Source organism: Ambystoma mexicanum, chromosome 3p (assembly GCF_040938575.1).
Source record: "Ambystoma mexicanum isolate Mex_15411 chromosome 3p, UKY_AmexF1_1, whole genome shotgun sequence".
NCBI classification, from domain to species: Eukaryota; Metazoa; Chordata; class Amphibia; order Caudata; family Ambystomatidae; genus Ambystoma; species Ambystoma mexicanum.
Window position 1 is genome coordinate 1,045,552,362 of NC_090925.1, and position 13,415 is coordinate 1,045,565,776.

The 13,415-nt window shown below is 42.1% G+C and overlaps 1 protein-coding gene across 1 annotated transcript in view; it reads right to left on the reverse strand.

Moving 5' to 3' along the window:
- The window catches only part of LOC138579689 (BPI fold-containing family C protein-like), a 56,077-nt gene extending 50,118 nt beyond the window's left edge, over positions 1 to 5,959 (reverse strand). Inside the window, exon 1 of the mRNA XM_069649929.1 lies at positions 5,893 to 5,959. The gene's annotated coding sequence lies outside the window, so the exon portion shown is untranslated. The remainder of the gene's footprint in view (positions 1 to 5,892) is intronic.
- Positions 5,960 to 13,415: the final 7,456 nt, after the last annotated feature.

The following is a 13,415-nucleotide window of genomic DNA, read 5'->3' on the forward strand; positions in this document are numbered from 1 at the left end:
TGATTAGCACAATTCCTTAGATTGGGGCACATTTAAAATAGTGGCCAATGCGTTGGCATAGCAACAGATGGACATAGTGCTGACCTAGAATCACAGCCTAACACAGACAAACCCATGGCACTCTCTTACCCAATACCGACATTGACCCACAATGCATGCGGAAGTGACACTGCGCCCAACACCGCAAAATGCTGGAACGCCCCGTCCAATCTTGGAGATCATTGGGCCCTGAGCTCACAGCATGGTAATGTATGTGGTCAGGCCAAACATTTACTCACAATACTAATGAAGCAAAGCCTTCATTTCATTCCCAATATTGCCCATGTTTGTTTGCCTAGTATTTGCATTATTGTATGCTGTGCTTCAGAGCAGCCGTGCCTGAATTGTGCAAATCCTTTCCACTGTGGAAATGGGTTTGCTCTATTCGGCATCCATGCACACGCTGCATCAATAGCCTACACATTGGTAGTCCGGATAATGTTGCAGCATTTTACAATCATGTCTCTGAAGTCTGCTCTCTTTTTTTGCCCTGCTGCCACTGTTTATGTCTCTTTTCCTGGCTACTCACCAGTTTCTAAGTACATGTTGGCTTCACGCCAAACCTATTTTTTCCCAGCAAGACTCCTGTATGTTGACATCTTAGACTGGTGCCAAGTATTGAGAAAGCAAGGTAACTCCTCCATGATGCAATACATTACTTTTTGCAATGATCTTCCTACTGAAATATGATGAATATTACTTTATTTTGACTGCTATCATTTATTTTTTATTTTTTATTGTTTAAAGCGCAGATCTAGCTCGAGAGCAGCGGAGCTCCGTGCAGAGTGTGGGTAGCCAGCTTTTAAAAGTTGCACAGTACTTTAAGGTCTGTGCTTCAGTATGTGCGGCAGTGGAATTCGTCCTTGGTCATCTGTTGTTGAAAGAGCCATGTTTTGAGAGATTTGCGAAAATGGAGTATTGTGGGGGCATCCCGAGTCGACACGAGGATTAAACATGAATGCACTTTAAGGAGCATGTTTTCCCCCTCTGAACCCAGTGAAAACCATTTCATTCAGCATAGCAGACTGCCATAATACAAAAATTAGATAACATAGTGCAAATTGAAAAAGGAGCAAATTAAGTGCAACATGAAACACTGTGGTGGCCAGCTAGCTCAAAACATCCTAAAATGGAGCACGTAAGTGAATGAAGGGGTCAAGTGGTCAATCCATATTGAAGCATTTGAAAGCAGTTCCAATCGATGTACTCTGCCCAATGGATCCCGTTGACAATCTACTCAAAATATTTTCAAAGCTTAGGATAACGATATGCACATGTAGGCTACATCTGCCATTCAGGAAACACAATTGGAAAAATCAAATGGATAGATGTTCTTATAGATCACATATTGAAAATTATTTGAAAGAGTAAAAAAGCTCTGCACTGTAAAGAATAAAAAACACAAAGTGCTCCCTTTCTGGAATAAAATCTCCCCTTTCCAAAGTGCGATGACAGGAAAGAGGTACTAATAAGAAGTCCATTCACGTGTTTGGCCCGTGCACAGATAATGTTTTTTGTGATATGTATATCACATACTTCAGATGAAAATAATTCCAAGAAGTAATAATCCCCTTTTAAGATATTTCCACTCTAGGGAAATAGTCTTTATTGATTTGATTCTCCTTTGAACCCGCCAACCTGCGAAAATCGAAGATTTCTTGTGCACACTACCTCATCTCCACTGAAGAAGAAGTGTTGCAGTAATCGATAGGAAAATCATTAAGTAAGAGCATATCAAACATGAATACTCACAATCTAAGACCAATCTGAAGAGCTTCTGAGAGAGATAACTATTGAGTTACTTTCTTGATGAAGAAAAGGAATGATCCCAAAATGAAAATCATTAGGTCTCTAATGGGGTGTCAAGATACTCTCCTCCAACTCTTGCACCCCTACTTTCAGGAATACTGTAGAAGACCCAGTATAATACAAGGAGAGGTTTCTTCAACTAGTCCGAAAAGATAAACGCACTCTTAATCAAGAAAAAGATTGTCTAATTTATTGCACTACAGACTCAATCGCCATTTCTGTCTTTTACCAGCATAACTGTTGAGTAGAATAATTGAAATGGGCCAGTGCAAAATGGAAAAAATCTAAATATTGGTAAATGCTATTTTCTAACTAGTTTGAGAGCTGACATTGGATCTACACCTAACAGTTACAGTTTGGGATCCCCATTCATTCTTTGTCTCATTACTTTAATTATGCTGGGGTGGTAGTTCACCCACCTCCGCTCCCGGCTACCTTGAATAAACCTTATTATTGGCTGACAAAACTACAGAAATTCTTACTGTGATTCTTTCAAGGAATGGACTTTCCTATTCCACTCTCTTATCTTTAGTCTCCAATGTCAAATGAAAAATATATTTACAAATGAAAACATAAGGATGCATGGAATGGTCAAACCATTTTGATCTGGCATCCCAATATTAGTTTAGACTTTGATGTCAATTGAGTAGACTGATATGCACAACTTCAAGATATAGTCACATGGGGATGGTGGTAGTGTGTTGTATGATCCTCAAAGCAAGTCAATGCAACACTATGCCCTGTGTCCATATGCCTCCAATCTGCCTTTTTAAATCAGAAAATCTCCTACTCAAGTTTCTAATACACATCTTTGCAGATGGTTTGAATGGACACTGATACTCTCTGGTACAGACACCTCTATATTGGGTTCCTATTCTGCCATAACCATCTACGACTCATAAAACGAGAGGGGCCTTCATAATGAACTTATAAAACATTATACCAAAAATTATTAAATAGAGCTGTTGAAACCAGCAACATGTGAGTCTCCAGGTAGTTCTGAAAATCCTTAATGCTCCTCCTTAGTGTTCATGAGGATTTAGAAGTGATGGCAGTAATAGACTTGAGTAGTAAGACCCTTTACACATGACTTAACAACATATCTTTGAATCTTAATAGATGCTCAGGAATGTAGTTTACTTCTACACCATGTTCGCTGTTACAAGTTACATACTTCTTCAAGACTGGGGCCAGGTGAATTGCTTTATTTCCGTCCTTATGGGAAATCAGTTGAGAAGCAATGCTTATTCTGCCATTTCAATGATGCGCAGGTTTATGTTTTTTGTTCTGGCATTTGTAAAAGGTGAAAGATGCATTTTACATAAGGTTGACACTTTCGTCATTCACGTGTACCTTGCAGTTTGTGAATTGTTATCTGAAAGGGTATGTGATGAAAATGTAACATCAAATCAATACATTTTCACAAAACCCCCACACATTGTTTGTTATCAATAACAACATTGATTGCCATACTCAAGCCATGAATGCATTATTTTGTGATGATTACAGTTCAAGGAAAGTGGAAGAGCTACTAAGGATCCTAAGATTTAAGCATGTTTCCAGAGCACGATCACGCCAAAAGAGGTCACAGTGAAGTGTGTTGGGTTTTTGTTAAAGATTGTTGCAAAGGGCTTCAAGGTTCTTCTGTTAAATGTTTTGATGACTTTTCCTTCGGTTTCGCCAGATTTTATTCATCTCTGCACTTTCAAAGTCTAGGCATGAGGAAGGTTGATGCTGACCAAAACATAAGCAGGTGCTGCTCGTCAATGAACCCCAGGGAGCATATCCATTGCAACAATGCAACATGCAGGGCCTGAGGAGTCTTCCCAGCCTTTTGTGGCTTATTGGGGATGCAGGTGTGCTGCCTGTAGGCTTGAATGTGCCAACTGGGTGCTCCTGCACATCCCTGCACATTCAGGGCCCATGCAGCAGTGCAAAGGAAGCGCTCTGACTCTACCATGCATGCCCTTGGGATCCAGGAAACTCTCTCTCTGCTTATTGGTTACCATTGCATTGTGACAGGCGGAGACAGGACTGGGGCTGCAGGTGAGAAAAAGAATGTGCGTACTTACATATACAGGTCTGCATCTGTAAGTGTGCACAAGTGAATTAAAGAGAGCATGTTTTTGGATGTGCCTGTAAATGAGAGTGTATGAATGCTGCATGGTTGCGTGTGTGAATGTATATTAATATGGTATGGGTGTCATCTGAATGAGAGAGTGAATGTGTTTGCATGAATGCTGTGAGAATGTATTTGTACTTGGCTGGGAGTGGGCATCTGTTTGGGTGAGGGGGGGTCTACACAACATGTTGTCTTACTGCGCCATGGCATTTTCTACTGGGCATAAAATATCAAGCCAACATGATGAGTGGTTTTGTGCGTGTGTGTGTGTGTGTGTGGAGGGTTCATGTGATAGCATGGCATTTCTTACTGGGCATCTCTGGTAAAGCAAACATGATACGTGTTATTACTTGTCTTGATTAGCCTGCATTGGTTGCAGACATTCTAAATAAATATTCCTAATATGGCATGGCATTGTTTACTGGGCATCAAGGGTAAAGCAAACATGGTAAGAGTTATTATTTGGCTAGACTGACCTACATGGTGCAGTCAATCAAAATATATATCTATTGTGGCATGGCATGTTCACTGAGCATTATGGTTAAAGCAAACATGATAAGTGTTATTGTGTGACTAGACTGGCCTATATTGCTGCTACAGCCACTTGGGATGCAGATGTATTAAGATATGGCATTTTTACTGGGCATCAAAGGTAAACCCAGCATGTTCAGTGTTATTACTTGACTAGACTAATTGATATGGTGTAGCCAGTCAAAGTATATATTTTAAATGGCATGACATTTTCACTAGGCATCAAGGGTAAAGCCAGCATGATAAGTGTTATTACTTGGCTAGACTGGCATATCGTGGTGCAACCAATCTGGATGTATATTCACTATGGTATTTCATTTTGTACTGGGCCAGGAGGCTAAATACAGAATTAAAAGAGTTATAATGTGGCTAGATTGTGCTTATTAGTACAGCAAGTCTGTATATATGTTTTCTACTGAGGCATGTTATTTTATAATGGTCACCAAGGTCAAAGCTAGGATAATGAGTGGTATTATATCACTAGACAGTCCTACAGTGGTGCAGCCAGTCTGGATATATTTTCTTATTGTGGCATGACATTGTTTGATCAACTGCAATGGTAACACAAACATAAGTGTTATTAAATGACTACACTGGCCTATACTGGTGCATCCAGTCTGAATATAGTTGTTTACTAGGCAGGGTATTTTTCACTGAGCAACAAGTGTTCACTCAGCATGATTAATGTTATTATGTGGCTAGTCTAGCCTAGACTGGTGTAGCTAGTGTGGATACTTGTTCTCACTGTGGCATTGCCTTATTTACTTGTAAAGTCAAAAGGAGTATGTTCTTTTATGGTAATATGGGCATATCATGGTGTAGCTTGCGTGAACATATTTTTATACTGGCATATATTTGGACAAAAGCATCATGAAAATGTGTTGAAAAATGTTCACGCACTTGGATCAATTGGATTATTTATATGCGTTACCCAACAAAACCATGTGGCTTTTTATCCAGTTTTTCACAAAAAGTGTGTTCTAAAATTCACCATGTCAAACAATTATTTTTTAAATTGTCCAAGGTGTGAGATCTTACTAACACCCCCAAAAAAACTTGCCTCTTCAGCTCCTTGCTGCAGTTAGTTGCTCCTGCATATTTGGATGAAACCTTTATGCCCCTCCAATTAAAAAAATTCACCAGCCGCCTCTGACCTTGTGTAGTCTATCATATTGTAAAACACATTTTTAGCAGTAGACATCAAAAATACATATCCATGTACTTCTCCTTTTGCTAAAGGAAGCTTTGGTTTCTCGTAAGAACTATACGCAATAAATGACGTTTTAGCTGGATCAAGCACTCACTCCCAAACTTGGACAAAAGACCGGTACATCACTATAAGAATCACAGAGAGGAGGGAAGACATCAGTGCCCTGCATTGCTCCACGTACCTGAGAAAATGCCCCGGCCCACAGTCCTTCCCGCAACAGCTTCAGGTTCCCTCAGCTGCCTTTGAGTGAGAAATGAACCAGGGAGCTTGCTAGATATACAGGTCATCAGAGACTATAATTATGCTAATGACAATTATTGCTCTTAGACTGCAGGGTGTGGAGATGGATGAGCAGGTAGGAGAGATGAGGAATCGTGAGCTGGGGAGGTCAATTGCGGCAAAGGGTGAGTGCAGAAAAATGCAATTGACATGATTGAGATTGTCAGAGAATGCAGACTAGGATGCTATATAACTGGGATTGTGTAATATTACTGGGATTCTGCGTGTTAAACATCCTAAATAAAAGTAGCGCGCGTGTGTGCGCGTGTGTGTGTGTGTATATATGTTAAATGTATCTGATGCTTTTTGATAGACTGTCTACAAAAGCTTTGCAAATGAAGTTGTGAAAATGAAGTGACATGATTTACACAATTTGAAAAAAATAAAATACTCGTGTTTCTAGAAAATGGACACAGTGACACCAAGGTAGTTCTTCATAAGAAAGAATCCTGTAAAATGTTTGTTAACATTTTTACTTTCTTTTAACACATGTTTTTACATATATGGCAACTACCCTGATTCATCAACAGGCAAATAGCCTATTCACTAAAAAGCATAAGGACATCCACCAATCCCAGGTCATGCAGAGAGAAATATGAACAATTCTACAGAAATACTGAAACACAAAGAAATATTTGGAAAAAGGCCTTTCACCACGTAAATTCATAGTAGGGAGTTGACAATTCCTCTTTGCATCCTACCAGGAAGAGGCCCAAGGGCTCAAATCAAACATGAAACCAAAGGATCCCTGCAAAACACGCATCCACGGCAAGGACATGGCATGCTTACACATGCACACACATGAGTAATCCACTGTCAGCAAGTAAAACCTCTAAAGGCAGCTAATTTGCAATACTCGATATGCACTAATCATTGTCTCTCAATGGGCCTCATTATGACCCCGGCGCTAAACCATTGTGCTATTAGCACCATGGTCCATGCCGGGGTCTGCCATGGTGAATGGCGGAATTACCGCCCCATTCCAAGGTTGGCGGGGCGGTAATTCCCCATTCACCATGGGCCCTTCCCCATTCCCATTTTTGCCCCATAGGGCTCAATGGGAATGGGGAAGGCGCTAAGTACGGTGCCGCAAATTGCGGCACTGTACTTAGCACCAAGGTCCCTTTGCAGCACCCTACTTTAACGGCTGGTAAAACCAGCCGTTAAGGTAGGGTCCCACAAAGGGACCTCGCAATCAGGCGGTAAGTGTTTAACGGGCCGTAGCCTTTTACGGCGCCGTTAATCACTTACCGCCAGGGTCGTAATGAGGCCCAATGTGTCCCTGTGTCCTTACATCCAGCAGCCAGCGGTCAGAAATGATAGCACTGTGTCCTAAGCTTCTCGGTATGAAAATCAACACAGAAGACATGGTGCCCTATGTGCTGAGAGGAAACTACAGTGAGCCTCTAATCACAGCTGCTGTGTATCCAAGAGCATGTTGGTGGATCAGGGAGCAAAGGTGAGTGGAACTCACTCCCCATCAGGCCTTTAAAAAGTCCAACTGTCACATGTTGACATATATCACATTGTCCCATACCTTTACCCACTTGATTTATGGCACGTCTAAGTCACAGTGGTCACAGCACAAGATGCCATTTTATCAACTGCATGGAGGCAACATTATGTGTGGGCCCACCAAAAACTTCAGGAAAATGTCTGGCTCAAAAATCACACACCGAATGTAAAAACAATCTACATTTTATGAAACTTATCAGTGTACTTTGGTAATTACAATTTTACAAATCCAGCAGTCATAGTAATCTATACCATAAAGTACAGTATATTATGTAATACATACAAAAACAATCAAAAAAGGACAAGAAACTCGGCTCCTATAAATTACACCCATAATGAAAACCTTATACATGTACTCATTTCTAACACTCATACGGCTACCACAATTAAGAAGTGAACGGAAAATAATTGAAAAAACAATAATTTACATGGGTATCAATATCTCATTTCAATTGCTCATGCAAAAATCATAAGTAATTGTAAATGAAATGACTGATCACAACAACAATCTATAATGTATTTATGATAAGATATGATATGATGTTTTATTTATATCGCGCCCATACACAAGTGTTTCAGGGCGCGATGAGGCAAGGCAAGGATACAGAGGAGGACAAAACAACGATCTTACTAGGTCGAGTGACATTGAGAACGCAAAAGTGCAGGGGAGAAGGAAGGGGAAAGTGCAAGGGGAAGGGTAGTAGTGGCAAGTGCTGAACAACTGAACAAAACAAGTAGTGCTTCCAGAAGGTGGCAAGTGCAGGAATAAGGCAGAGACAACGGGTGTCAAATAAGAGTCGGAAGGGGCTCTAGGGTTGCAGATAAAGACCCAAGTGCAAGGGTTGCCAGGAGGTAGTCCGGGTATGCGGCTGGGTGGGCAGGGATCGGGGCCTGAAATCAGAAGGTAGCCCGGTGCCCAGTGGCGAAGCAGGCAGAGATCAGCAGGAGAGAGGGAGAGCGAAGGCAGAAGCAAAGAGGAATGTCTTTAGGTGCTTCCGGAACGGAAGATGGTTCTCCTCAAGTTTCAGAGAGACAGGGAGGCTGTTCCAGAGGGATGCCCCAGCTGAAGAAAGAGATCTACCACCAACTCATTGCTTGGAGAAGCGACTGACCCTGAGGTAGTTGGAGGTGGAGGAGCAAAGAGCTCAAGTAGGAAGGTATTTCTGAAGGGAGAGTTGCAGGTATTGCGGAACCAGGCCCCAGAAGGCCTTGTGGACAATGCAAAGGGTCTTGAACTTAATCCTTGCAACCACTAGGAGCCAATGCAGAGATTTCAGGGCTGGAGAGATATGATCCCTGGGCTTGAGGCCAAGGACAAGTCTTGCAGTCTTGTTCTGGATGAATTGCAAAGGGCGGAGAGTAGATGCAGGCAGATTTAGAAAGAGGCTGTTGCAATAGTCCAGCCTGGAGAGAACCAGAGCTCTAGAGACAGTGAGCTTCTGGGGGAAGGAGAGGAAATGAAGAATACCTCTGAGGAGGTGCAGTTGGTAGTTTGACTTCTTAGCGACGTCGGAGAGGTGTGGAAAAAAGGAAAGCGTGGAGTCGAAGATGGGAGCAGGGAGAGGGCTAAGGGAGGCTGGCAAGAGAGTGACAGGAAAGGAAGGTGCAGGTGTGCCGATGAGGAGGATCTCTGTCTTACTGGCATTAAGGCAGAGGTCATTGGCGGCACACCACTCCTGGATGGCAGACAGACAGTCAGAGATGAGGGAGGGAGAGGATGGTTCAGAGGGGAGCCTAAAAACAAGCTGAGTGTCATCCACATAGCACTGAATATTGGAGCAGAGAGAAGCAATGTGGTGGGTGAGGAGTGCCAGGTATTGATTAAAAAGCCATGGAGAGTGGTTAGACCCCTGGGGAACACTACAGGTAGGGAGTGAGATAGAGGAGAGGAAGGACCCAAGTTGGACCTGGGAGGCTCGGTTGGAGAGGAAGGAGGTCAACCATGCCAGGATCTGATCAGTGATACTATCACGGAGACGGTTGAGCCGGATGGTATGGTTGACCATGTCGAAGGCAGAAGAGAGATCGAGTAGGATGAGGACAGAAAGGAGATTAGAATCAAGGTTGGAGAGCAGGTCTTCATGGATGTTCAGGAGAGCAGTTTTTGTGCTTCTGGCTGCTCTGTAAGCCAACCTGATGGTCATGGAGACAACCACCAGAATCAGTGTGAAGATTTAGCTGGGAGATAGCCAGCTTTTCCCGGAGTTTGCCCAGGAAAGGAGTGATAGAGATGTGGCGATAGTTAGCCAGGCAGGAAGGGTTGGCAGTGCGTTTCTTGAGAAGAGGGTGCACAAGAGAGTGCTTCAGAGGGGAGGGGAAAGCTCCAGAGGTGAAGGAGTGGTTGCAGAAGTCAGCCAGGGCAGGAGCGAGGGTGTCAATGTGGTCCTTGATGGTTTTGGACAAACAGGGAAGAACCTGTTTTGACAAGACTTTCATAGATCAGACTTGTCTGGAAATCTCGTCTGGGGAGAAAAGAGGAAAGGAAGAGAAAGAGGGAGGAGGTGCGGCTGCAGGGGGGCCAGGGGTAGTGGGGAGAGAAGAGGGAGGAGGAGGATTGCAAATTGAAACAAGGGGTCAAGAACACAATTTATGAAACACAAAAGCAGTCAACTAGGTACAAGTTTGTGTCAAATAACCTAAGGTCACATGTTCTTCTAGACAACTAATTCCGAGGACACGACCCACACACATCATTTCTTTGTCTACTTCAGGACCAATGTGTAATTGCGCAAAAAAATTCAAAACACTAATGTAACCAAAGTGCACCAATGGTTAGATCTAATTAAAAATGTTCTTCGGTCACCAAAGTGCACCAATGGTTAAATCTAATTTAAAATGTTCTTCCGTCATAATTAATTAAATCGCTAAGTAGGACAATTCTCAGTCGGAGCAGGAAAACCCCTCCCGGTAACCATGATGATTAAACCTATTAATCACCCTGGTTGAAAACTGAATTTAAACAAACACACACTTTATCACAGCGTCCGAGCAGCAACATTACTTCATGTTCAAATTGTTTTGTGATAGAAAATTAGGCAGAGCCACATCAATAGATTGAACAGAGTCACGAGTGTGTAAAAATATCCGTAAAACATACAGAGAGCCACTTCAGGCAAAGACATGACTGCCATCAACTCAGCAGACAACTGAGTGACCGTATGACCCAGCAGCAGGGACTGTGATCCATGAAACAAAGGCCTCTGACAATGTGAGCTTGACACCGTTTGGTAGCACGCACATGCAATCCATGCAGACATGAGTGAGCACCAAGCCCGCAGAAGTCGCAGCTACCTCTGCAGCAAATGAAACGTTGCAGATGGCTGATTTCACAGGATCAATTCTACGCTACACCGTTTTTTAACATCCATGCTTGCAAGACAAACCATCACATAGCAGCACTTCCACCCAACACGCTTGTCACATTGACAGTAAGCATGCATAGGAAAGTCTTCCTTTCCTGGTCAGGATGCTACACATTGTAGCACTATTATTAACGTTATAACCACGAAATAACGCAGACTATGGCTGCAAATCCAAAAGTGTCGAATTTGTAAACCCCCATTTCATCGCATCTATGTGGGGGAACGGGTAAGTTGATAATCAAGTTGGGCAGTATAGGAGGGGTTGTGAGGGCCCCCCCCGTCCCCCGCATATATATGTGGTGCAATGGGGTAAAAGAAAAAAAAAGACAGTTTGGGATTCACAGTAAACAATGCGCAGAGATCACACAGAGTCGGATTAACAGACATGTGCATTGCCGTGGTCGGCAAACTCGGTAATTTCACGCAGATCCCAGATGACATATACAGGAAGTGCAAATTGAAAAGTGAGAAGCCCTCGAAACAGAAGCCAAACTCCGGAGAGCCCGAAGGCTATGGCAGCCCATTCATGAAGCCATCACACACTCCAGCACCACAAATCATCAGTGGGTGAGCCCATACCATTAAGGATGGCATCCATGCAACTTGGCGAAGATGTCTTTGTCTGCAAGTTTCCTCTTGGAACACACTGCAATAGACCCAGCTCTCAATCTAATGTCGCGCTTGGTTGAGTTCCATTGATGTTTTCCTTGCCACAACTGTAGGCCTATCGCTCTGTATATCATTGTGTCTTATCATAGGGCAGTTTGTGATTTAAACAGCAGCCACATTTTTACAAATCACAGACAGTGGTTGCCAGTGGAGAACATGGCTAGGCATGGAAGCTTGTCAACCTATATTGTAGCACATCTGCGAATATAAGGATGCCCTGAAAGTAAAACTGGAGCATGGATGTTAAGGTGGCTCACAGGCGTGCACAGTGTAACTGCAATCCATAGTGGACATGAGTTAGAGACTTGAAATGGGCTGGAGGACTCATGCAAATGTAAAAATCATAGAGTAAAATGTAGAGTACATTGAAACAGAGCATTGTAAGATACAATGAGACTTACTTACTATTTCTTGTATGATATTATTCAACAGGTTTGTGATGCTTGCGTCCTATACAGTACTTGTGTTTATTCCCAAATTTTAACCACTAGATTGGTTAGAGATGGTGCTTTGCTTAGTAAAACGTGGACAATCACATGATCCAAATGCGGGACAACAAGAACCTAATCGGTCATGGAGGCATAAACAAGTGATCATTATTGGGAAAATCGTGTACTGCATTCATTTTCCATAATCTAAGCCTCGATTCATTTTTTATTTCATCTGAATATATACAAAAACTCATTATTTGAGCTAAAATAACAATCCAGAAAAGAAAAGAACATTCCATGTCCCCATTAGTAAGTCATGCTCTACTGTCAATCATAGCACCCCTACAGTATGAACACACATTTTCTTCTTCCCTATAAGAATACTTGCCATTCCAATTGATCATTCCACCCAACCTAATGGGTCGTAAGGTTATAAATCCAGAATTGCGCGTGTTGGGATAATTTCAGTTCAACTGAACTACCTCTTATGTCTAAAGTCACTTTTTTCCACAAATCATCATTTGATATCATCCTGGTCATGTTTATAATCTTGATAATGTGGTACCAGATGTGCTGTTACAACCTAGTTCTGAATTCTTGAACAATGTTCTATGATTTTTAAATGTACAGGATATCAAGTCTTTCCGATATAGTGCTTACTGCATAGATAATTAATCAAGTCACATTTGCTGATTTAGAATTAGTGTGATTATTTAGTTGCCATTCCTTCTTTCCTACCTTAAACTCTGATGTTCTCAGAAGGCAGGCACACAGAACCATTTACACATGGGAAATGCTCTTTCATGGGTTCTTAGCCTATATAAGTCTGGATATTCATAGCCTTCTGTTCTTCATTACATAAGGAATGCACTAGAGATTGTCTTAGATTCACACCCCTTCAAAAGGCAGACAATGGTTTCAAACAAGTATGATCATATGCCTGAAAGATGATCCTATTTTGTAGAATCAGGTTACATACTTTATTGCTGTATGGGCAAAAAGTAGTCTCACACCCTAATGGGTTATGTTTATTTTTTGTTTAGACTCCATGTGGCTACTGTGTTCATAAAACCGTGTCCGTTCCATAAATCGTTCAAGAAATTGTTGGGCGCAAGTTTGAAGGTTGTGATGCAGCAGTGAAACTGTTTCATGCATGGCTTCAATAATTATGCTAATTACTAGTCACCATGCACTAGCCAGATTCATGGTTTAAATTCCACGTTTACAACTACCACCAGGATAGTACCTCTCAAAGTTATGTGGTTTGAGAAACAAGGTGCAAGATATTTTGGTTCAGCCAAAAGGCTGCTTGAAATGTGTGGACCATAGCCACCCATTTTACTTTCCTAGTATGTTGTTTGCCTGCCTAACAGATGCCTTAAACCTCACTCTAATATGCTCATGTGCTGTGCTCAGAGGCCTGCTGTGAATTTTTCTTGGCAGGGCAG